Source organism: Amblyraja radiata, chromosome 6, assembly GCF_010909765.2.
Source record: "Amblyraja radiata isolate CabotCenter1 chromosome 6, sAmbRad1.1.pri, whole genome shotgun sequence".
NCBI classification, from domain to species: domain Eukaryota; kingdom Metazoa; phylum Chordata; class Chondrichthyes; order Rajiformes; family Rajidae; genus Amblyraja; species Amblyraja radiata.
The window spans coordinates 97,603,296-97,626,256 of NC_045961.1; the positions used below are offsets into that span (position 1 = coordinate 97,603,296).

The window sequence follows — 22,961 nt, forward strand, 5'->3', positions numbered from 1 at the left end:
TCATACAATCATAATCAAGAAAATAATACAGAAAATGAAAACTTAAATAAAAATAGAAAACATTAGAGATACTCAGCAAGGCTATACTGTGGAGAAAGAAAAACAGCTAAATGTTTTAGACTATGTCCTTTCATAAGAACTCCTGAAATAGTAACCCCTCTTCATTCTCTACAGATGCTGTTTGACCTGCTGAGCATCTCCAGTATTTTCCAATTTTAGGCCTGCATGTAACATTATACCACACTCCACGAAAAGAACTTGCTTCTCGGTCCACAAAAAAAATAGGATAACTGACTTGCTGTTATTTCCCACAATCAAAGCCCAGATAGGAAAACTATTATAACGGTAACTTGTTTAGTCTAAACCTAGCCACGAAATGCCCCACAGCTTGGCTTACAGAGGCCACCTACGAGATAAACACAAAAAGCTGGAGTAACTCAGTGGGTCAGGCAGCATCTCTGGAGAGAAGGATTGGGTGACGTTTCGGATTGAGACCCTTCTTCAGACGGGTACGGCCACCTATGAGAGCTAGTGTTCAGCTGTCATGGACTATGGCCGGAGAACTGAGCTGTGTGACCCAGGATTGCAACCTGGCCCACCTAGCGAGGACTGTCAGAGCTTGTCCATGAGTTAACAGACCTCTCAGATCCTATAGTCTCTCATCACCCTCATATCTGTTTGGTTGCACAGCTCTCAAATCTAGAGATTTCACTTTGATACCTAGCTCAACAAAAGGTTGCTGGCCATTGAATTTGTTGCTAAAGACATATTTTGGCTAGGAGGAGCTCCATGTGAAAGGGAGCAGGAGAACAATTTCAACTACATTCAATAGAAGGCAAAGATCACAAGATCTGGAACAGATTCCAATTGATATTAAGCAACAAAGACAGCCAACATTATGAAAATACAAGGTGGTAAATAACGTGAATTATCTAATTAACTGAACTGTTGTTGCCTGTATGTTATTTTTAAATAAGGCTTTCATATCGAATACTTAAATTGATTAAATCCTCAATGATATATCAGACATAAAATGTTATAGATTAATTAGCATATTTACATCCAAACAGGAATGCAAGAAGACATCAACTAAAGACTACTGAAAAAAATGAAAATACTATGTTATTAATAACTTTGCAATCAGCTGTGACAAAATAACACTATTCCTTATTTCTCTCAGCTCACACCCAGTGTTCCTTTCCCATTCCTACTAACCCACCAAGATGGTTTCACCTTTTTTCAGCTTTTCCATTCCCCTTCCTGTATTATTTAGATCCTTCGCCCTTCCTCAGCTGATTCCACCTGCCTTCACCCACACACCTATCCACCGGAGTTTCTTCTCCCTTGCGCCCCCCCATCTCCCCCGCCCCATTCCCAGCTGGTTCACTCTGTCCATCATTTGGTTTGACATATCTTCCAACTTCTGTCCCTCCCTTCCCCCGCCCAGATTAATATGCCCAATATGGTTTCTTTTATTTCCACCTACCACCCACCAGCCTCTATCGATACTCATCCCTCTTTCCCTGCAACCTAGGCTCATTTACCCATCATTCCCCGCCTCAATACGTTACACTAATCATCAACCAGCCCCATCCTAACATCTCACCTCCTATAGTGGCTATCTCCCCTCTACATTCTATCTGGCTTGAGGGTCTTGACCTGAAATGTTAACCAACTTTCTGCTTCCAGATTCTGCTTGATTTGCTGAATTCCTCCACAATGTTTTTTTTTGCTCCTCCAAATTCCAGCATCTACAGTCTACTTTTCATCAATGCCCATTAACATCCACTGCTCGTGCAGTTATCTATGGATGTGCGTCCTATTCTCTGGCATACATCAACTTTAAATTGGACCAAATAATTATGTCTTGATACCTATGCCACCATCCCAGTTGCCTTACATGACATGGTGTATGAACAGTTTATAATCAAGTTATAAATTTGATCACGTACTTTATATGCTTTGCTCAAGGTCAAGTTACATTCACATTTATAAGCGAGCAAGATGTCTGTCCAAGTACATTAAATATACACCAGCTCAGGTCTTTTCTCCCTTCGCCTCCTGACCTATTGAATGTTTCCAACAGTTTATGCTTTTATCTATGCGATAGCCACAAGTTAATTATCCACTTGGAAACCCAATTCCATCCTTTCATACCCAATTTCTATTACCAGAAAATACAATTTCAGAATTTGTCAGAAAAGGAATGAAGTTTACAATTTCTGAATCAGCTCCCAGCTGCAAACAAATAAAGGCAAGTTTCAAATGTTTAAAATTGCCCTTCTGTTACACATACAAATTAAGAAACATAGATGGCGGGAGATTACTCATTAACATTGAGTATCCCTTTGTACATGAACTTGGCCATTAGAGAATAGCAACCTGCTTGTGGCAATCAGCAAAGTAATAAAATCCTTCATAGAAACTCATATACCATTTATATGCTAAACTAACTACAAGTATTTTTAAACAGTCAGGGCGTACTAAGGGGAGGAGTGATAGGAAATTAAAGAAAATACATTTTAGGGAAAGAATGGTTACACAGTATTCTTACTATCATTTTCAGGACGTTTATAAGTACTTGATAACGGTCGCAGAAATCACGCAAAACACATTAAGTGGTCAAAAAGAGAAATTAGGTAATAAGGACGAGATTAAGGGGTAGCGGACTGGGGCATGGTGAGCCAGGGAGGTGGAGCGGAGGGGTTTAACAGGCTGGCCTGAAGAGAGTTGGGGGAATATAAAGGGCCTGTCTCACTTGGCGATTTTGCCGGCGTCATATCAGTGTTGCCAAAAGATTTAGAAAATTTCAAAATCTAGCGGCGATAAAAAAAAGTTGCGACACTTGAAAAAACACCGTGCGTCATACGTCATCACGCAGATTATTTTTCGGTGACCTGATATGTCAGACAAGGATGCCGGGAGTCACCGAAAAAAATTGCCAAGTGGGACAGGCCCTTAACAGGCAGAAATGCAACTAACTGTGGGGTTAAGAGGCTGTCACATATCAAACTGTGGGGGTTTAAGTCTGTGATGCGGCAAGCTGGGGGTGGGGAGGGGGGCGCGCAAGCTGGGGCGAGTTTCTAATGTTTCTGCCTGTGTAAGGAGCTCGTGATGCAGAGCTGGAGCAATAATAATCTGTGATGCAGCTCACTGGGGAGGGGGCGGTGGGACCTTGAAGCAGCAAGGTGGGTGGAATAAGAGGCTGGGATGTGGCAAAGTGGGGATAGGGAGGGTGGAAATAGGGCAAGTGTAATTGGGAAGGGCAAGTGGATGAAGTATTCGTAGATGAGTCTATTGGAACAGCCGACCACTGTTCTATTAGGATTAAGGTTGTTATGAATATAGACAGGGTGGGCCCACGAATTAAAATTCTAAATTGGGGCAAGGCCAATTTTGAAGGCATTAGACAGGAACTTGAAGGAAAAGGAACATCAGGAAAGTGGAATATATTTAAAGGTGTGCCGATAAGAGTCCTGGACATGCATGTCCCTGTTAGAGTGAAGGCAGGTGGGTGTAGGAAAGCTTGGATGATGAGAAGAAATTGAGGCTCTGGTCAAGAGTAAGGATAAGGCATGGGGAACGTATAAGCAGCTGGGATCAAGTGTACCCTTGGATGAGTTTTGGGAATTGAGGAACAAGCTAAAAAAAGAAATCAGGAGGACACAAAGGGGCCAGGTAGCTCTGGCAGATAATATCAAGGATAATCCAAAGAGATTTTGAGTACATAAAGGGAAAAAAGGTAACCAGAGAGAGGATGGGACCCCTCAGGAATCAAAGTGGTCAACTCTGTGTGGAGCCATAAGAGATGGGCACAATTCTCAATGAGTATTTCTCTTCTGTTTTTACTGTGGAGAAAGACCCGAGGAGCAGGGAATTTGGGGCAGTCAATGGTAGTGTCGAGAGCGGTCTGTATTATGGTGGAAGCGGTGCTGAAGGTAGATAAATCTCGCGGGACATCAAGTATATCCGAGGATATTGTAGAAATGAAATTGCAAAAGCCCTGGCTGAGATTTATGAGTTGTCATTATATACAGGTAAGGTGGCAGAAGCCAATGAGGGTGGCAAATGTTGTGCCTCTATTTAAGACAATAGACAATAGGTGGAGGAGTAGGCCATTCAGCCCTTTGAGCAAGCACCGCCATTCAATGTGATCATGGCTGATCATCACCAATCAGTACCCCGTTCCTGCCTTCTCCCCATATCCCCTGACTCCGCTATCTTTAAGAGCCCTATCTAGCTCTTTCTTGAAAGTATCCAGAGAACCAGCCTCCACCCCCCTCTGAGGCAGAGGATTCCACAGACTCACAACTCTCTGTGTGAAAAAGTTTCCTCATCCCCGTTCTTATAGCGCTTTCTCACGGGGCGACTTCACGCAAGAGTTAACCAGAGTTGAACATTGTGGGAACCCCGTGCGATAACCGTACGGCATTCGTGGACCACCGTGGCGCTAACGGCAGGTACTCGTGTAACTTGGTGACTCGGGAGAAAATTCAAGCAAGTTTGAATTTCTCCAAGAGTGACTTGTACACTTGTGGTTGAAGATTGCAACATTATATGCACGTAGTGGCCAGTGCGATATCCGTATTAACTCTTGCGTGTACCGTGGGAACTCCTGCGAACGGTGAACCCAGAAGCTGGACAGAGGGGACAGAAGGTGAGTAATCTGGAATGAACATGCTGCTAGGCTGGGATCATTCTCTGCGAGATGATCTTAATGCGGGAGACAAGTGTAGGAGAGATGTACTGACTGTGTGGGCAGAACTTTGGAAGTGATTGCCCACCATTCTCAAAAGCCGCCGTGTCTCCCTGTCCCTCCAACTCCAGAGGAATCCGCGCCCCCTCATCCGCAACCCGGCTTCCTCTGGAGTTGGAGCGGGGCTGGGCTAGAGTTGCTGCTGGCTGTGAGTCTCTGGGATCTCCGTGCTTGCAGTCGGTGTCCCGTTGGTCCTAACGTCTCCGGCCACCCCCCTGGACTGGAGCTGAGACTGTGAACTGTACCGCCCTTGCCCGCTCCCTCTGCAACTGCAAACAACCCCACAGTTCCCAGTCTCAGCTCCTGTACAGGGGGGGGCCGGAGACGTCACAGCCCGAGCTGCGCCCCCTCATCCGTAACCCCAAGAACAAGACGTACCTTGCACACCATTAGCTTCTGTCCCTACGGGGAGCGTGTTCCTCTGGAGTTGGAACGGGGCTGCGCTGCTGCTGGCTGTGGGTCTCTGGGATCTCAGTGCTTGCAGTGGGCCTGGGGGTCGATGTCCCGTTGGTCCTGACGTCTCCGGTGACTGGCACTGACCTGCTGGCATCGCCGACGTGAAGACAGTGCAAAGCCCCCGCGCCGGTGCAATGGGCGGGGAGCTGAAGAGGGGAGGGAAGGGGTCACACACATGGCCGGGAAGCAGAGGGGTGTAGGTGGGGTGAAACTGAAGGGAGCAACAATCTGCTGCTGCCTGCCCGCTGAGTTAAAAAGTTCCCACGCAAGACTCACGATACACTGTATATCGTGACCGTGGGAACTTTTTAACTCAGCGGGCAGGCAGCAGCAGATTGTCAATTATTAACCCTCCCGCGCAATTACCTTCTCTTTTATGAATGGGGATTCACAATGTTCATTCAAGATTTAACGGGAAAGCTCGGGAGACGGACAAGTCGGGTCGACAGATGGCACAATGGGCTAAGTGTTCGGCTGGCAACCGGAAGGAAGCCGGTTCGAATCCCGCTTGGAGTGCATACTGTCGTTGTGTCCTTGGGCAAGACACTTCACCCACCTTTGCCTGTGTGTGAATGTGTGTGAGTGATTGGTGGTGGTCGAAGGGGCCGTAGGCGCAGATTGGCAGCCACGCTTCCGTCAGTCTGCCCCAGGGCAGCTGTGGCTACAGAAGTAGCTTACCACCACCGAGTGTGACTGAGGAGTGAATGAATAATGCAATGTAAAGCGCCTTGAGTATTAGAAAGGCGCTATATAAATCCCATCCATTATTATTATTATTAAGTCACTCGCACAAATAACAGAAATGCCAAGTACCCGTGGGAACTCTTTATCTACCCCCCGTTATATCGTGTGATATCGTGCTAGGCCACGACCACTTCACTCTGGTTACATCTTGCGTCAAGTCGCCCCATGAGAAAGCGCTTTAAATTGCTTACCCCTTATTCTTAAACTGTGGCTCATGGTTCTGGACTCCCCCAATATCTGGAACATGTTTCCTGCCTCTAGCGTGTCCAAACCCTTAATAATCTTATACGTTTCAACAAGGTACCCTCTCATCCTTCTAAACTCCAGAGTATACAAGACCAGCCGCTCCATTCTCTCATTATATGACATTCCCTCCATTCCAGGAAATAGCCATGTAAACCTACGCTGCACTCCCTCAATAGCAAGAATGTCCTTCCTCAAATTAGGGGACCAAAACTGCACACAATACTCCAGATGTGGTCTCACTAGGGCCCTGTACAACTGCAGAAGGACCGCTATGCTCCTATACTCAACTCCTCGTTATGAAGGCCAACATGCCATTCGCTTTCTTCACTGCCTGCTGTACCTGCATGCTTACTTTCATTGACTGATGAACAAGGACCCCCACGTCCCATTGTACTTCCCCTTTTCCCAACTTGACGCCATTTAGACAATAATCTGCCTTCCTGTTTTTGCTACCAGTGGATAACCTCACATTTATCCACATTAAACTGCATCTGCCATGCATCTGCCCACTCACCCAACCTGTCCAAGTCACCCTGCATTCTCACAGCATCCTCCTCACAGTTCACACTGTCACCCAGCTTTGTGTCATCTGCAAATTTGCTAATCTTACTTTGAATCCCTTCATCTAAATCATCGATGTATATTGTAGATAGCTGCGGTCCCAGCACCGAGCCTTACGGTACCCTACTAGTCACTGCCTGCCATTCTGAAAGACAGGCTGCAGGGAAAAGCCTCGGAACTACAGGTCAGTATTAGGGATAATAAGCACGGTTTTATACGTGGGAGATCGCATCTCACAAATTTGATTGAGTTTTTTGAAGATGTGACCAAAAAGGTTGATAAGGATAGTGCTGTAGACTTCTATATAGATTTCAGCAAGATATTTGACAAAGTTCTGCATGGTAGACTGCTGTGGAAGGTTAGATTGCATGGGATCCAAGGAGATAGCTGACTGGCTTCATAAAGGAAGCCGAGGATGATGGTGGATGAAGCCTGCTGGGATGAAGTCTGCCGGACAGAGAACGTGCAACAGATTGCAATGGTGAGCTGGGGGTGATGGGGGCAGTCTGGAATGAAGTCAGCTGGGGTGGGAGGGTGCAACGGGCACTAATGGTGAGCTGGGGGCGGTGGGGGAACAGTCGGATGAAGTCTGCTGGGGTGGGAAGGTGCAACAGGCTAGAATGAATGGTGGGCTGGGTGTGGTGGGGTAACAGACAGGTGAAGTCTGCTGGAGTGGGAGAGTGCAAAAGGCTGGAATTAAATCTGCTGGGGGGGGGGGGGGGGGGGGGGGTGTAACAGTCTGGAATGGTGAGCTGGGGTTACAGACGAATTAAGTCTGCTGGGTGGGAGGTGCAACAGGCTGGACTGAAGTCTGCTGGGTGAGGGAGGGCGGGGTGCAGGAGGCTGGAATGAAGTCTGTTGGGTGAAAGGGGGGGGGGGGGAGAGGAAGGGGTGCAACAGGCTGGACTGAAGTCTGCTGGAGAAACGGGTGTAACAGCCTGGAACGGTGAGCTGGGTACAGATGAATGATGTCTGCTGTGGGGGGTGGGGAAGGAGGGGGGAGGGAGTGCAACAGGCTGGAGTTACGTCTGCTGGGTAGGGAAGGGGGGGGGGTAGTGGTGTGTAAGGTTGGAATGAAGTCTGCTGGAGGGGGAAAGTGCAACAGGTTGCAATGGTGAGCTGGGGGTGCAACAGGCTGGAATGAAGTTGGTAGGGGGGGGGGGGGGGGGGGGGGGGGGGTAACAGGCGGGGTTGATGACCCGTGGAAGAAGGGCCGGCCTAGGCACAGACGTCCGGGGTTTCCATGCCATCCACCACTGACAGCTCGGCTCACGAACAGCAGCGGGGCCGCGGGCCACATACATACATACCTACATCAGCTACTACTACTACTACTATTTTTGCTGCTACCACTAATGCCGCCGCCGAGCTACTCCTTTTTTTTTTTTCTCTTGCCCTCAGGTACCGACTGACAACCACCGGCCCGCGCTTTACCTCCACGCCGCATCTCGCGAGGGCTTGCCGTTGGAGGGCGGGCGCGCGCGCGCTGCTGGCCGGTTGCCGGGGCGACGGGGGCCGCGCGGGGACCCGCGGCCGTTGGCGTGGCGCGCGCTGCTGGCCGGTTGCCGGGGCGACGGGGGCCGCGCGGCCATTTCACGTGGCGCGCGCGCGCTGCTATGGCCCGTTGCCGGGGCGACGGGGACCCGCGGCCGTTGGAGGGCGCGCGCTGCTGGCCCGTTGCCGGGGCGACGGGGGCCGCGCGGGGACCCGCGCCAGTTGGCGTGGCGCGAGCGCGCGAGGGCGGGCGGGCGGGGGAAGAGTCCAGGGACAGGTGTTGCATCTCCAGCGGTTGCAGGTGAAAGGCACCTAGCCTACTTACCTGGCTGGGGAAGGTGTGGTTTGCAGGGTGGGAAGGGACGAGCTGACCAGGGAGTTGCGGAGGGAACCGACTCTGCGGGAAGGGGTGGAGATGGGGAAGATGTGGCCGGCGGTGGGTTCCCGTTGGAGGTGACGAAAATGTCAGAGGATTGGATAGAGTGGACGTGGAGAGGATGTTTCCACCAGTGGGAGAGTCTAGGACTAGAGGCCACAGCAGCAGAATTAAACGACGTTCACACGTTCACAAGTTATAGGAGTAGAATTAGGCCATCCAGTCCACTCCGCCATTCAATCATGGCTGATCTCTGCCATTGGGGAAGTCCAGAACAAGGGGTCGCAGTCTAAGAATAAGGGGGATGTCTTTTAGGATCGAGATGAGAAAAGCATTTTTCACACAGAGAGTGGTGAATCTGTGGAACTCAAGTGGAGAGAAGGCAAGTACAGGATACTGAGTTGGATCAGCCATGAGCATATTGAATGGCGGTGCAGGCTCGAAGGGCTGAATGGCCTACTCCTGCACCTATTTTTTTCTATGTAATCCCATTTTCCTGCTTTCTCCCCATAACCCTTGACACCTGTTCTAATCAAGACGTCCTTTTAGGAAGGAGATGAGGAGAAATTTCATTTGTCAGACGGTGGTGAATCTGTGGAATTCTTTCCCGCAGAAGGCTGTGGAGGCAAAGTCAGTGGACATATTTAAGGCAGAGATAGATTCGTGATTAGTATGGGTGTCAGAGGTTATGGGGAGAAGGCAGGAGAACGGAGTTAGGAGGGTGGCGGAGTGGACAATGGGCCGAATGGCCTAATTCTACACCTATCATTTATGATCTTATGATGATTATATGCTATATGTGACGGCTGATGGGGTGAAAGGTGAGCACTAGGGGGACTCTGTCCCTGTTGCGACTTGGGGAAGGGGGAGCAAGAAGAGAGTTGTGGGGTACCGAGGACACACGTGTGAGGGCTTCCTCTATGATGGAAGAGGGGAACCCCCGTTCCTTAAAGAATGAGGACATCTCGGATATCCTGGTATGGAACACCGCATCTTGGGTGCAGATGCGGCGTAGACGGAGGAATTGGGAGTAGGGGATGGAGTCTTTGCACGAAGTAGGGTGGGACGAAGTTTTGTCTAGTTAGTTTTAGGAGTAAGTGAGTTTATAATAGACGTCATTCGATCGTCTCCTGTGATGGAGATGGTGAGATCAACAAAGGGGAGGGAGGTATCGGAGATGGTCCAAGTGAATTTGAGTGCAGGATGGAAATTGGCGGTGAAGTTAATGAAGTCCATGAGTTCTGCATTGGTGCAGGCGGTAGCACCGATGCAGTAAATCAAAGCAGACGATGATAAGGAAATGTAGGAGTGGTTCATTGTTAGCTGAAGGTGACGAGGCATACGATCAGTAAAATTAATCAGGTGGGCAGTGAAATTAGTCAGTGACCTAGGGTGGGGGAGGGGGAGAGAGAGAGAGAGAGAGGGAGAGGGAAAGCAAGGAAAACTAAAAGGGAGAGAAATCAATATTAATATCGCTGCGTTGTAAGCTGCCCAAGTGAAATATGAGGTGCTGTTCATCCAATTTGTGTTGGGGCTCTTCTCTGTCAGTGGAGGAAGCCCAGAACAGAAAGGTCAGTGTGGGAATGGGAGGGGGAAATTAAGTATTTAGCAACTGGGAGATGGCATAGGCCCAGGTGGACTGGGCAAAATGATCGCCGAGCCTACGCTTGGTCTAGCCAATATATAGGAGTCCACACCTGGAATACCAGATATAGTAGATGAGATTAGAAGAGGTGCAAGTGAACCTCTGCCTCACCTAAATGGACCATTGGGGCCCTGGGACGGAGTTGAGGTAGGAGGCATAGGGACAGGTGTTGCATCTCCTGCTGTTGCAGGGGTACCTGGGCAACGGCGCCACGCAGGGACCTGCGGTAACCGCCAACAGCAGCAGCCCATGTGTAACCACGTCGTCAAAAGGTATTGTCTTTTTCCGGTTCCTTTCGCTTATAATGTTATAATTTCTAGCTGGTACTCCTGTTGGGGGCGATTGCTGGAGTAACTCATCGGGTCAGGCAGCATCACTGGAGAAAATAAATAGACGGCATTTCAGGGTCAAGGGGTTGGGAAGCAGCAAGCTGGGGAGTGATAAGGGGCTGGGAGACAGTCAGCTTGGGAGGGTAGGGTAAGGGGCTGGGAGGTTCCCAGCTTGGGGGGGAGGTGGGGTGCGGAGTAAGGGGCCGGGAGGCAGCTAGCTCAGGGATGTAATGAGCTAGGAAGCAGCCAAGTTGGGGGGGGTGGGGTGGTTGACGGTAAGGGGCTGGGAGACAGTCAGCTTGGGTGGAGGGCAGTTAAAGCTTGGTCATAGGTCAAGTTGCTTTACGTGCAGCTGGCCACAAAGGCCGGTTGTCCTGGTGGTGTTGCATGAGGGCTGAGCATTTATTACCTTTAACCAACAACTCTTGAGAAGGTGGTGGTGACGCACCATCATAAATCTCCGCAATCACCAACATAAATCACCTAATTCGTTGATGATATCCACATAGTGTTATTTGGCCATCGACCAAGATTTAAAACCAGCGATGAAGAAATTGTAATATGTTTCCAAGTTAGGATAAGGTATGAATGGAATTGAATGCTGTGTACTGATCAACAATACCACCACTGTTGAACTTATTTAAAAAAGAACTGAAGATGCTGGAAAAATCGAAGGTAGACAAAAATGCTGGCGAAACTCAGCGGGCGAGGCAGCATCTATGGAGCGAAGGAATAGGTGACGTTTCGGGTCTGAAGAAGGGTCTCGACCCGAAATGTCACCTATTCCTACGCTCCATAGATGCTGCCTCACTGTTGAACATATAGCCATACAGCACCGAAACAGGCCCTTTTGGGCTAACTCATCAAATCTGACCAAGATGCCCCATCAAAGCTAGCCTGTTTGCCCGTGTTTGGTCATATCCCTCTAACGCCTTTCTTTTAATGTACCTATCCAACTGTCTTTTAAATGCTGTTACAGTACCTTCCTCAATTACCTTCTTTGATGGCTTGCTCCATATACCCACCATCCTCAGGTTTGTATTAAATCTTGCCGCTGTCACCTTAAACATATGTCCTCTCGTTTTGATTCCCTTACCTTAGGTAAAAGAGTCAGCATCTATTCACTTTATGATTTTATACTGTCATGTAATATGTTTATACTGTTTATACAGTCTCCCTAGCTCCAAAGAATAAAGTTCTAGTCTGCCTAACCTCTCTCAATAGCTTAGCTCCGTCACATCGTGGCAACATCCTGGTAAATCTTCTATGTGCTCTTTCTGCTGAACTTGTGATGGAAGGAAGCTCATTAATGAAGCAGCAGAAGAAGGCTACACCTCAGACACCTAAGGAACTCCTGTGGTGATGAAGCTCCAACATCCACAACCATTCTCCTTTGTCCGTGCATTATACTCACTGCAGTGTTTTCACTAGGAAGCTCATTGACTGCAGTTTTATCTGAGCTCCTCAGTACCATGTTTTGTCCCTCTAATTTTCTTGACATCAAGGCAGCATTTCTCATTCAGAGAGTCTTGAGTGTTTAGAACTCGCTTCTTCAAAGTGGTGGAAACAGAGACACAGAATATTTTACGTTGTGAAATAATTAGCAGGGGAACATACCCTTCGGACCATTTTGTCACTGCAGTATCAAGTACCCACCTACAGTAATCCCAGTTTTCAGCACCTGGCCTGGAGCTGGGTGATTAAATTCTTATTTGAAATAAATTCTTATTTGAAATAATTCTTAATTGTGTGGGAATGCCTACCTTCACAAATCCCTCAAACAGTGCATTTCAGATTACAACACACTGGATGAAAAAGTTCTTCCTCAGAATCTCCTAGCATTTACTTTACTGCGAGCCCCTCTGATTGTAAGCACCTTTGCTGATGGGAAAGGTTTTTCACAATCTACCATTCATTTTCCCCTCATAATTTTTATACCTCTTTTGGGTCCCCTTTCAGTCTTCTCTGTTCCAAGGAAAATAAACCTAGCCTATCAAAATGTTCATATGTGAAATGCTCAATCTGTTAATCCTGGCTAAATTGGAGAGGCTAGGACTTCAAAATGGGGTAAAAGAGATTTGGTCAATTTGGAATTGCTCTCTGCAGAGCTGGGACATACTGCGGAATGGTGCTAGTGTGTCTAGAGCCTAGATACAATTTGCAAGCAAAGAATAAGAACATCTGCAGACCCTGTCAGTTAGGTGCAAAATGCATAGAATGGATTGGATGGCTGCAAACCAGACATACACCTTGTAAATAATTGTAAGTAATAACTTTGCCGAATGTTGATTGGATGAGGTATTGAGCCTTGTCTGGGTTTCTTGCAGATCAGGGTAAATGTTTCTAAGTTGGCTTCCTTGCGAAGTCCGTTTTGAATACAATGTATTGAGCTGGGACAAGCTGTGGAGTGGTGCCAGTGTGTCTAGAGCCTAGATACAATTTGCAAGCAAAGAATAAGAATATCTGCACTTATTCTCACACTACTATTGTTATGCTTTTGTACTTATTTATGATTGTGCATTTGTATACTGTGATTTTACTGAATTGTTTCCAAAACAAAAACTGTATCCAGGGTCATGTGACAATAAAGTACCATTGAAACGTTGAACCATTGTACTCAGCTTTGTCCTATCACAATCAATTTTTGAGTGACAGTCTCCATGCCCTGGCTTGTGAAGGCAAGTATCCTACAGTACGCGCCTTTTTAACCATGGGCCATTTCACTGCCCACCTTACCAACCCATCAATAATGTTCTTTAGCCAAAGTCTGCCCTTCTTATTAGCAGCAAGATCACCAATTTTTGTCATCTGCAAACTAACTAATCATACCTTCTACTCTTGCAACCAGATTGCTCATTTATATACAATACACAGGAAGGGCCTCAGCTTTGACCCTTGTGGTACACAAACGATCACAGGATACCAATTGCAAAAAGAGCCCTTGACTATCACTCTCTACCTTCTTTCACCAAGCCAGTTTCAGATCTATGCTTCTAAATTGCACTGAATCTCATGAGCTCTTTCTGTGTGCACCAGTATCCCATTCTTGACAGTTAGAAGCTTTACGGAAGTCCACTTAGACTTCATCAGTCATACTATCCTGACTGATACACTGATCTGTATTTACCCTATATGTTCCTGCTTCTCTTCTTACATAAAGGTACCAAATTCATCGTCTTCTGTCTTCCAGTTATCTGACACCTATTGTATGGCTAAAGAATATTTGAAACTTTCTATCAGAGCACAAGTAACCTCCCTTACTTCCCATAACAACCTTGAATGCATCGCAGCCGGTCTTTCCAAGTTATGTACTTTGAGAGCACAAGGACATCTAAACACCTCATGATAATTTCAATGGTAATTTGTTCCAGAATTCCCCCATGCTTGTCCTTGAATATTTTAACTACAATATCCTTCACTACAGTGAAATCAGGTACGAAATAAACCTTTTAAACTTGACCTGCGTTCTCTGGATCCATACACAGATTGCCAAGGTACACAAAAATGCTGGAGAAACTCAGCGGGTGCAGCAGCATCTATGGAGCGAAGGAAATAGGCAACGTTTCGGGCCGAAACCCTTCTTCAGACTGATGGGGGGGTGAGGGGGGTGGGGAGAAGAAAGGAAAAAGGAGGAGGAGGAGCCCGAGGGCTGAGGAAGGGGAGGAGACAGCAAGGGCTAACAAAATTGGGAGAATTCAATGTTCATGCCCCCAGGATGCAAACTCCCCAAGCGGAATATGAGGTGCTGTTCCTCCAATTTCCGGTCTTGCTCGCTCTGGCCATAGAGGAGATCCAGGACAGAGAGGTCGGATACGGAATGGGAGGGGGAATTGAAATGCTGAGCCACCGGGAGGTCAGGTTGGTTATTGCGGACCGAGCGGAGGTGTTCGGCGAAACGATCGCCAAGCCTCCGCTTAGTCTCACCGATGTAGATCAGCTGACATCTAGAGCAGCGGATGCAATAGATGAGGTTGGAGGAGATGCAGGTGAACCTATATCGCACCTGGAATGACTGCTTGGGTCCTTGAATGGAGTCGAGGGGGGAGGTAAAGGGACAAGTGTTGCACCTCTTGCGATTGCAAGGGAAAGTGCCTGGGGAGGGGGTGGTCGGGAGGGAAGGGAAGAATTGACAAGGGAGTTACGGAGGGAGCAGTCTTGGGGGGAGGCAGACATGGGGGGAGATGGGAAGATGTGGCGAGTGGTGGGGTCACTTTGGAGATGGCGAAACTGAAGGAGGATTACTTGTTGTATGTACGGCTGGTGGGGTGAAAGGTGAGGACTAGGGGGACTCTGCCCTTGTTGCGAGTGGGGGGATGGGGAGTGAGAGCAGTGTTGCGGGGTATGGAAGAGACCCTGGTGCGAGCCTCATCTATGGTGGAGGAGGGGAACCCCCGTTCCCTGAAGAATGAGGACATTTCCGATGCCCTGGTGTGGAACGCCTCATCCTGGGAGCAGATGCGGCGGAGACGGAGGAATAGGGGGTAGGGGATGGAGTCCTTACAGGAAGCAGGGTGGGAAGAAGTGTAGTCCAGATAGCCATGGGAGTCAGTACGTTTATAGTGGATGTCGGTCAGAAGTCTATCACCTGCGATGGAGATAGTGAGGACAAGGAATGGTAGGGAAGTGTCGGAAATAGTCCAGGTGTATTTGAGTGCCGGATGGAAGTTAGTGGTGAAGTGGATGAAGATCAGTCAGTTGTGTGTGGGTGCAGGAGGTGGCACCAAAGCAGTCGTCGATTTAGCGGAGGTAGAGGTCGGGGATGGGGCCCTGGTACGTATTGAACAAGGATTGTTCGACGTACCCGACAAAGAGGCAGGCGTAGCTGGGGCCCATGCGTGTGCCCATAGCTACGCCTTGTATTTGGAGGAAATGGGAGGAGTCAAACGAAATTGAGGGTAAGGACCAGCTCCGCTAAGCGGAGGAGAGTGTCTATGGCCGGGTATAGGTTGCTTCTCTGGTCGAGGAAGAACCAGAGGGCTTTGAGACCATCCTGGTGGGGGATGGATGTGTAGAGTGACTGGACGTCCATGGTGAAGATGAGGGGGTGAGGGCCTAGAGAATGGAATGCGTGGAGACGACGGAGAGTGTTTGAGGTGTCTTGAACATAGGTAGGGAGGGATTTAACCAAGGGGGATAGGATGGAGTCACGGTATGTGGAAATGAGTTCGGTGGGGCACGAACAGGCAGAGACAATGGGTCTACCGGGACAGTCAGCTTTGTGGATTTTGGGGAGAAGGTAAAATCGGGCCGTGCGGGGCTGGGGAACGATGAGGTTGGAGGCTCGGTTGGGCAGGGCGTGGGAGTTTATGAAGTCGGTGATGGTGCTAGAGATAGTGGCCTGGTGCTCGTCAGTGGGGTCATGGTCCAGGGATAAGTAGGAGGAGGTGTCCGAGAGTTGGCGCGTGGCCTCAGCTTGGTAGAGATCGACGCGCCAGACTACCATGGCACCTCCCTTGTCGGCGGGTTTGATAACCCAATCTGGGTTGTTGCGGAGTGAGTCGATGGCAGTACGTTCAGGGGGGGAGAGATTGGAGTGAGACGGGAGTGGAGAAGTTGAGGCGGTTGATGTCACGACGGCAGTTTTGGATAAAGAGTTCTAAAGCCAGAGGGCCACGAGGGGGGTTCCACGAGGAGGGGGTGCGTTGGAGACGGGAAAAGATGCCAACTCCTGCTCTAACTCCGGATGCAGGTTTGCAGATGACACCACCGTAATGGATCGTAAACAATGATGAGATGGAGTACAGCAAAGAACTAGAGATTTTAGTAGCATGGTGTCAAGGCATCAACCTCTACCTTAATGTCAGCAAAACAAAGGAGCTGGTCATCCACCTCAGGAAGCATCATTTGCGTCAATGATGGAAATGGTCAAGAACTTCAAGTACCGAGACGTAAATATCATCAACATTTTGCTCTAGTCAATGCATATTGACATTATGGCCAAGAAAGAACACCAATGCCTCTATTTCCTCCGAAGGCTAAAAAAATTCAGCATGTCAATGACTCAACATTATCTACAAATGCACCATTGAAAGCATTCTATGTGGATGCTGTCCCGCTGAGTTACTCCAGCATTTTGTGTCATCATCTATGTGGAAGCATCACACTTGGCATGGCAACTGCTCTGCCCAAGACCACAAGAAATTACAGTTGTGAACACAGCCCAGTTTATCACACAAACCAAACTCCTTCTCCCCCCCCCCCCCCCCCCCCCCCCAGCCCAATCCCCAGCGACTCCATTGGTGCTTCATGCTACCTTGCGAAAGCAACCAACAGAACCAAGGACCACTCACATTTTGGTCATTCTCTTTTCTTCCTCTCCCATCGGGCTGAAGATACAAGAGCTTTGAAAACACCAGAATCAAGAACATAGAAACATAGAAATTAGGTGCAGGAGTAGGCCATTCGGCCCTTCGAGCCTGCACCGCCATTCAATATGATCACGGCTGATCATCCAACTCAGTATCCCGTACCTGCCTTCTCTCCATACCCTCTGATCCCCTTAGCCACAAGGGCCACATCTAACTCCCTCTTAAATATAGCCAATGAACTGGCCTCGACTACCCTCTGTGGCAGGGAGTTCCAGAGATTCACCACTCTCTGTGTGAAAAAAGTTCTTCTCATCTCGGTTTTAAAGGATTTCCCCCTTATCCTTAAGCTGTGACCCCTTGTCCTGGACTTCCCCAACATCGGGAGCAATCTTCCTGCATCTAGCCTGTCCAACCCCTTAAGAATTTTGTAAGTTTCTATAAGATCCCCTCTCAATCTCCTAAATTCTAGAGAGTATAAACCAAGTCTATCCAGTCTTTCTTCATAAGACAGTCCTGACATCCCAGGAATCAGTCTGGTGAACCTTCTCTGCACTCCCTCTATGGCAATAATGTCCTTCCTCAGATTTGGAGACCAAAACTGTACGCAATACTCCAGGTGTGGTCTCACCAAGACCCTGTACAACTGCAGTAGAACCTCCCTGCTCCTGTACTCAAATCCTTTTGCTATGAAAGCTAACATACCATTCGCTTTCTTCACTGCCTGCTGCACCTGCATGCCCACTTTCAATGACTGGTGTACCATGACACCCAGGTCTCGCTGCATCTCCCCTTTTCCTAGTCGGCCACCATTTAGATAATAGTCTGTAATAGAACAGCTTATTCCATGCTGTTATCAGACTCATGAATATATATGGGATACATTATGTTTATTTCCTCTTCTGCACTACCCGCTACAATCATGTATGATATAATTTGGCTGTATTTTACTCAAAATGAAACTTTTCTCTGTAACTCAGTACCATGGCAATAATAGATCAATACCACTTTGGTCCACAGAGGACCCTATTACCCCCATGCTCTTTATATACTTTTAAGGCTGAAACAAATGGATGAATCTTATGGATGATATTAATTGATAGCGGAGGCATGAGGGGCCACATGGCCCTTTACAGTTCCTAATTAGTATGTTTGCAGGAGTGTTTCAGACAAAACTCAGATGGACCATAAAGGAACAGGCTATTGGTAAGTAAGGGCAGTCCTATTGATAATATTTTCCATTATTTTGTTGATGATTGAAAGTAAACTGAATGGGCAGTTAAGTGGCTGGTTTGAATTTGTTCTGCTTTTTGTGAACAGGATATGCCTGGGAATTTCTCTGTTGTAGATGCCAGTGTTGGCTAAAGGCACAGCTATTTCCTGTGCTCGTCTTCAGACAAAACAGCTGGGATGTTGAGTGGTCCCATAGCCTTACTGTATCCAATGCTCTTAGCTACTTTTTGATCTCGTGGAATAAATCAAATTTCTCAAGATGGACTTTTGAGTTTTTGGGGATCTCAGGAGGAAACAAAGATCAGCCATACAGCAATTCAAGCAGAATATGGTTGAGAAAGCTCCAGTCTTGTGTTCACGCTCACATGCTGGGCCTTGCTAATATTGAGGATGGGATATTCTTCAAGCCGCATTAGCTGTTTAACTGTTTGTTCACCACCATCCAGGACTTGATGTAACCAAGCTATGATTTGATCCATGTAGTTTAGCTTAGTTTAAGGATACATCGTAGAAACAAGCCCTTCGGCCCGAGGCCACGCTGACCAACAATCACCCGTACACTACCTCTATACTATCCCGTTTAGCAAGAGCACAGAGAAGATTTACGAGTATGTTACCAGGACCTGAGGACCTGAGCTATAGGGAAAAGTTGGGCAGTCTAGGACTTTATTCCTTGGAGTGCAGAAGTGTTGATCTTATAGAGAGGTGTATAAAATCATGAGGGAAATAGATAGGGTAGTGGAATCAAGAACCTGGAGTATAGGTTTAAATGGAGAGGGGAAAGATTTAATAGGAACCTATTAAACTATTTTACTCAGAGGGTGGTGGGTATATGGAACAAACTGCATGTAGCTGTGGTTGGTTCAAAAGTTGTGTTTAAAAGTAACTTGGATAGGTACATGGATAGGAAATAATTAGAGGAATATGAGCCAAACACAGGCAATATCTCACTAGCTTAGTCTTTAGTTTATCGTCACGTGTACTGAGGTACAGTGAAAAGCTTTTGTTGCATGCTAACCAGTCAGCTGAAAGACAATACATGATTATGGGGCATCTTGGTTGGCATGGACAATTTGGAAGAGTTGGGCCAAAGGGCCTATTTCAGTGCTGTATAATGATTCAATGATTATAGTGTCACTTAACACAATTGATTGTGAAGATTCACAAAAAAGCTGGAGAAACTCAGCGGATGCAGCAGCATCTATGGAGCGAAGGAAATAGGCAACGTTTCGGGCCGAAACCCTGAAGATTTATTTGTTCTCTATTAGGGCTGTGCACTGCTTCACTTCAGGCAGTGTGATCATGCACAAATGCTTCTGGCACATGTAGATGACTGAGGGAAGAACACATATGTATTTCCCTTGTATTCATTTAGTTACTACCGTGAGGACCCAATCTGGAAGCTGTGTCCTTTAGGTTTTGGCCAGCTTGGTCATTGGTGGTGTTATGGGGCTGTCCCACTGTACAAGCTAATTCAAGAGTTCTCCCGAGTTTCCCCTGATTCGAACTCAGAGAATTACGGTAATAGCCGCTCGAAGGTACTCGGGTTTTTTTAAAACTCGGGAGAGCTCTTGAATTAGCTCGTACAGTGGGACAGCCCCTTTACCCAGCTACTTTTTGTGAAGAATATTAAAGTCCCTCACCCAGAGTACTTACAGTACCATACCCTTGATCATTGAGAGGCCCATTTGCTAAAACTAGATAAGTATAACAGGCCAAATACAAAGAAAACACATTGTGAATTATCATTCTGTGCATTGTCATCTGTAGATATGATGCATTACTTGCAACGGATGTAAAACAGAATCCCTTTTTTTCGAGTTAAATTTATTGTTCCAGACCTTAAAAAGTTAGGTTCTTATTTATTGTTATTTCATCTGCACGTTATAAACTCTGTGTAAGGTCATTTAAAATCTCTCTCTCACTCTCTCTAAAACTGAACTGTATGTTCAGATCAAAGTAGATACCAGCTGTTTAAAAATATCAAATTGCCACTGATATTTAACATTTCTGAATTATTAGAGGACTCTGCATTCTGACCGAACAGCTGATGTACCATCAGTTAAATACCACAACGATATTTTTAGATCCCTGTGGATTATGTGATGCATTTTAACTAATTACTAAGTTTAAATCTTCCGCGCATGTATGCGTGTATAATAAACGGTCTTTTTGAAGGGCCTTTGAAAGAGCGGTGTTGTAGGAAAATAATGCTGTTCAATGAAACAATTTGCAGATCTGACTTATTTGCTGCCACCTTGGCTGTGACCCAAACAAGACATGGTTATTAAGCAGCAAGGATGATGCACTGTAAATGTGTATCAAAAGGAATTTCTTGCTTCAAAGCAAGAATTTGATGAGAATGCAAGAACTCCAACATATGGTCCATGCAGCACATTCCAGAAATGTGCTTGGAGGCTTTTCCAAAAGTACCACAGATTAAATAGAAATTGTACTTGTAAAGTTTTGCCGTGGGCTTTGAAAAAACATGTTAGAATATTTTATGGATCTATGGAATATTTGAAGTAACATTTGTAATTACACTGTGAAAAATAGAAAGGATATAAATCAATTAATATCTCCCAGACTTTCTTTAGCCAGAGAAACAATGAATTTTTAAAAAGTTGGTGTCATTTTTGATTGAATTGGTATATAACTCCTCAATTGGTATTTAACTCAATATAACTCAATATTGGTAAAAGGGTTATCTGGTATGCTATTGAACTGTTAAGATTACAAGAATTCCAGATTTAATTCCTGGTATTTGCTGATTTGGCTGATCTCTATTGAGGCAGATATGATGGAGGTTGAGACAAAATCTGCTGCACAGATTGACTGACCCAAAAGGAAGATGTAACTGATACTTTGGAAATGGAAAATTCACCCAGAGAGTTGTGAATCTGTGGAATTCCCTGCCTCAGAAGGCAGTGGAGGCCAATTCTCTGGATGCTTTCAAGAGAGAGTTAGATAGAGCTCTTAAAGAAAGCGGAGTCAAGGGATATGGGGAGAAGGCAGGAACGGGGTTCTGTTCGTGAATGATCACCCATGATCACAGTGAATGGCAGTGCTGGCTCGAAGGGCCGAATGGCCTACTCCTGCACCTATTGTCTATTGTCACTAAAATAGAGTGGGTATTCATAAAATATTGCAACATTTTGTTAACTGACAACCTACTGACACTAATTATTTTAAATATTTCTCAAAATGTATGAATTCTGCCACCAATCCAGAGATAGGCACACGAACTACAAATCCCAAAATTAGCAATAAGCAATTTATTAAATCAAGTCAGACATATTGCGCTTTTCCAGTTTTTTTCATCTTAAATTAAGTCAGTAGATGCAGATTAAATTTGTTATTTAAAGAGTATATTAAAACACAGAAATTATAGGTATATTAAGAGGCAAGACAGCATTTGGGGAGAGAGGAACAGTTACAATTTAATCTTGATAATCTTTAATCTGAACCAATGAAAGGTCCAATATGTGGACACTATGTTCATACCACAATGTTCTACCAATGGCGCAGCTGGTAGAGTTGCTGCCACACAGCGCCTGCGGCCCGGGCTCAATCCTAACCTCTTGCGCTGTCTGTGTGGAGTTTGCACGCTCTCCCTGTGGTCACATGACTTTCTCTGGGTGCACCAGTTTCCTCCTACATCCTACAGGCCTGTGTCTCACCCTCCCTCTCTCTTTATACTGGTTATCTTTCAACTCCACTTTCAGTCAGAGGCATGGTATTGATCCGAAATGTCAGCATTTCCCTCGCCTCACAAATGCTGCTCAACACATTGATTTCCTCTAGCAATTTGTTTTTTGACCTGAATCCAAATGTTTGACCAATAATTCAATGCAGTAGTGAAGCAGTGCTCCACTAGTGGAGAAGCTGTCTTTTGGATCAAATATTAATTCAAAGTCCTATCTGCAGACATAGATTATAGTATCCCACTATTTTAAAGATGAGCAGGAGAATTCTCTCCAATCTCAGTCAAAATCTATCTCTCAACTCAAGAAAACATCACCAGAATGCAGACTATCTGGTTATTATCACAATGCTAATTATAGAACCTTGCTGTATACAAACTGGCTCCTATTCCCCAACCTTATGAAAGCGACTACATTTCGAGGAAGTTCTTTGTGAAGTGCTTTGCAATATCCCAAGGTCATGAATAATGAGTTATAAATTAAAGCTGTTTTTTTTTTTTTCTGCTTGGCACTTGTAAGGCAAGCCTTGAAGATTATTGTTATTCCACGTTTGAAAGTTTGGATTATATAGATGCATTAGAAGATTTGGAGAAACACTTAAGGATATTAGAATAATTTCAGGGCATATGTATTGGGTGACTCCTCTTTAGATCATTTACCATGTCGTGGTGAAGAGGCTTGCGTGCCCCCATGATTCCGAGAGCGATGCCGTCGGAAGCACCAGCTTCTGGTAGAGCCACCCATGGCGGTAAGGTCGAGGATGAGGGTCCAGACTAACAACGATCCAACCTACAAGACCTCAACGGTGGACCAGGCGAACAAAGTTATCTTGAACTCAACGGCTGTGAAGGCGAATGAAGGCTGCAACAGATCTATCAGTCTTGGTTCCCTTGCCATTGGAATTAGTTGCTTGATTTGTGCTTCTTGGAGTGCAACATCAAGTACACGTTAAACAAACACATGCACAGGCGTCTTCGTTCTGTGAGCAGCACAAAACTTCTCAAGACTTTCAGCGATTGGGGAAGGGCGACGGGAGTAGGCCACGTGATTGCTGGAAGTCCTAGTCAAGAACCGGCACGGAACCGGTGAATACTTGATTCAATCGTTCAACT

At 46.5% G+C, this 22,961-nt stretch overlaps 1 protein-coding gene across 3 annotated transcripts in view; it reads right to left on the reverse strand.

Moving 5' to 3' along the window:
* LOC116974628 (serine/threonine-protein phosphatase 2A regulatory subunit B'' subunit beta-like) overlaps positions 1-8,241 on the reverse strand; it is a 74,910-nt gene extending 66,669 nt beyond the window's left edge. For 2 of the 3 annotated variants that reach the window (XM_033023309.1, XM_033023307.1), the window contains exon 1: positions 8,074-8,230. The gene's annotated coding sequence lies outside the window, so the exon portion shown is untranslated. Of the gene's footprint in view, positions 1-8,073 lie in introns of all 3 variants that reach the window. The other variant, XM_033023306.1, reaches the window with a different exon arrangement.
* Positions 8,242-22,961: the final 14,720 nt, after the last annotated feature.